This window comes from Peromyscus maniculatus, chromosome 4 (assembly GCF_049852395.1).
Source record: "Peromyscus maniculatus bairdii isolate BWxNUB_F1_BW_parent chromosome 4, HU_Pman_BW_mat_3.1, whole genome shotgun sequence".
NCBI classification, from domain to species: Eukaryota; Metazoa; Chordata; class Mammalia; order Rodentia; family Cricetidae; genus Peromyscus; species Peromyscus maniculatus.
In genome coordinates, this window is record NC_134855.1 from 16,739,473 (window position 1) to 16,743,013 (window position 3,541).

Here is a 3,541-nt window from a genome sequence, read left to right on the forward strand (position 1 = left end):
TATTTTCTGTGTCTTGATGATCACAATAGATTCAGAACATCATCAGCTAATAATTTGACACACAATGTACACTTTTATTATGGTGACTGTTAACCATACTGAATATAAACTGGGTCCAACTTTCAAAGAGTAATTCACATCTATTTGGATTTCAAACTAATTATACTGTCTTTATTTAACCTTGTAAAGTGATTGGAAGTTGAAGGGTTAGCTCTGATATTTTCTTGTGTTTTCTGGAATTTCAGGAGTGTCTGTGGGGTAGTTTAAAGTCAGTTGCCTATTGTGTGAGGGTGTGGGGGTTTGAATAATAATGGCCCTTATAGACTTTGAATGCTTAGTTACCAAGGAGTGGAACTGTTTGAAAGGATTACAAGAATTAGGAGCTGTGGCCTTGTTGGAGAAAGTATGGCATTGAGAGTGTACTTTGAGGTTTCAAAAGCCCATTGCCAGGCCAGAGTCTTTCTCTCTGCCTATGTATGGATCAGGATACACAACTCTCAGCCCCTTCTCCAGCACCCCATTTGCCTGCGTGCTGCCATGATCACTGCCATGATGATTGATGATGGACTAACCTCTGAAACTGTAAGCAGGCCCACGATTAAACGTTTTCTTTTATGAGTTGGCAAGGTCGTGGTGTTTCTTCACAACAACTGAACAGTGACTAAGATAGAGGGATACTTTAGCTAGAAGCCACATGGATTGCAATAGACTATGAAATCCTGAATACAGATATGAACGTGGGCATCTCTCTTCCTTCAGACCCCAATATGCAAAGAAGTGCCTTAGGCCTTGTAATGCTGCAAACCCACTGCTGAGCTCAAAGTTCTTGGCCAGGAGAAATATGTTCCAAAACCTGTGTTGGCATTATCTCCTGTAACAGCATCACCAGTGATTCTGTTCAGGATGTTCCTTGAATCCTGCCTTACATCTCATAGCTTACCTCTTAGTCCTGTCATTTCTAGGCAACAACCTTCAAGAAGGCTTTATATGACCTTAGTGTCTTAGTTAGGGTTTCTATTGTTGTGAAGAGACACCATGATCACAGCAATTCTTTTATAGGAAAACATTTAATTGGGGTTGGCTTACAGTTCAGAGGTTCAGTTTGTTATCATCATGGTGGGACATGGTAGTGTGCAGGCAGACATGGTGCTGGAGAAGGAACTGAGAATTCTACATCTTTAATCTGCAGGAAGTGAACTGAACTAGGTGTAGCTTGAGCAAATGAGACCTCAAAGCCAGCCCCCACAGTGATACACTTCCTCAAACAAGACCACACCTACTCTAACAATGCCATAACTCCTAATAGTGTTACTCCCTATGAGCTTATGTGGGCCAACCTACCACAGAAGCTTGCTATCTCAGTCACACTGGTCATCTCTTCCTGTTCCCTAGGACATCTGGGGAAGGACAGTTGCAGGCCCTGCTTGGTGCTCACACATGCACAAATGTAGATGTGTTCTATGGAGAACCCTTGACCAATGTATGTGGGAGCAGGTCAAGGATAGCTACTCTCTTCTCTTCCTCTCCAGCACAACTCTGTGATGCTCTCTCTGTTGTCCCTCAGCAGGTCTCAGCAGGAATAAGGTGGAGTCCCAAAAACTGAACTGAAGAACTCCTCCCTGCATTGATCTCTCTCATTTTCCTTTTCAATTCCCCAGCTCCAACTCCAACTCTTCTTCCCTGGAGTAGACTTCCTTCCTTCCTTCCTTCCTTCCTTCCTTCCTTCCTTCCTTCCTTCCTTCCTTCCTTCCTTCCTTCCTTCCTTCCTTCCTTCCTTCTCCTTCCTTCCTTCCTTCCTTCCTTCCTTCCTTCCTTCCTTCCTTCCTCCCTCCCTCCCTCCCTCCCCCTCCCTCTCTTCCTCCCTCTCTCCTTCCTTGCCTCCCTCCCTCCCGCTCTCTCTCCTTATTTATTTATTGAAGGAATTTTTAAATTCATTTTACATACAAACCACAGATCCCCTTCTCTTCCCTCCTCCTGCCCCTGCAGGCTCCCTCCTCCAACTCATCCCCCATTTCCTCTTCCAACAAGGTATGGCCTCCCATGGGGAGTCAGCAGAGCCTGGTACATTCAGTAGAGGCAGGTCCAAGCCTGTCCTCCTGCATCAAGGCTGTGCAAGGTGTCCCACCATAGGTAGTAGCACCAGGAGTCTAGTTGAAGAGAGAGAAGAGAGATTCTATGAGCAAGGGGCATCAAGATCATGATGGGGAACCTACAGAGACAACCAAACCAAACTACTGGGAACTCATGAACTTTAGACCAACAGCTGTGGAGCCTCCCTGGGACTGGACTAGGCCCTCTGCATAATTGGGATAGTTGTGTAGTTTGATCTGCTCAAGGGCCCCCCTGGCAGTAGGATCAGGATCCATTCCTGGTACATGAGCTGGCTTTTTTGGTCCCCGGAATAACTTTTTATTGCCACACATTCATACCTTTACCTCAGGATCTGCTCTGGAAAAGGATATTCTATTTTTCTTTTCTACTGTCCGTACCTGTGTTGGATTTCTTCCCTCTGTATAGAAATTAACAGAAGCTAATGCCTTCACATGTGACTCTAACATATACACCACTGCATAGCCCAACTGATATGATCTCTCTCTCTCTCTCTCTCTCTCTCTCTCTCTCTCTCTCTCTCTCTCTCTCAGTTTTTCAAGACAGGGTTTCTCTGTGTAGCCCTGGCAAATCCTGTAACTTGCTCTGTAAATCAGGTTGGCCTCGAACTCACAGAGATCTGCCTACCTCTGTCTCCCAAGTGCTGGGATTAAAGGTGTGCATCACCACCAACTGGCCTGTTATCTCTTCTTCTTTCTTTTTCCCTATTATATTATTTTTATTGCTCATTTGGGAATTTCATACAATGCATCCAGTCATACTTACTTCCCATTCCACCTAGGTCTACTCTCCCACCCTTGTGGCCTGCCCCCCGAAATACACCAAATACAATTTGTGTTGCCCATGTACCCATCAGAACATGGTCAAACTCTTAGTTGCCAGCCCCTTAAAAATAACTGAGTCCTTTCCCATCCCTCCACTAGCAGCCAACAACTGTGAAGAGCTATGCCTCAGCATCTTTATCACAATTTTTAAGAACGCTCCTCTCTGGTTTCCTGTCTAGACTATTTCTTTTTGGGGCAGGGGAGGGGGAGAGGTTGTTGTAGAAGATTTCAATGTCTTTCATTCTCAGTTATGAGTCTGTGGTCATCAATACCACTGCAACAGATGCTTCCTTGCTCATAACAACCAGTAGCAGCATGGATCATGGACTTGCACATGGTTTCCCACATCTGCATGGACCATGGACATCCACACAGTATCCAATGGCATCATGAACCTCATTCTGACCTCCGGAGGCAGCATGTACCACAGACATTAATATAGTCCTAGCATGAATCATGAACACCAATATGGTTTCTGGTGGGAGCACCTACCATGGACATCAGCAAGGCCTCTTGGCAGTAGCAGGGATCATTGATGTCAACATGGCTCCCTGCAGTAACATAAACCACAGACATCAGAATGACCCCCAGTGGCATCACTGATGAGG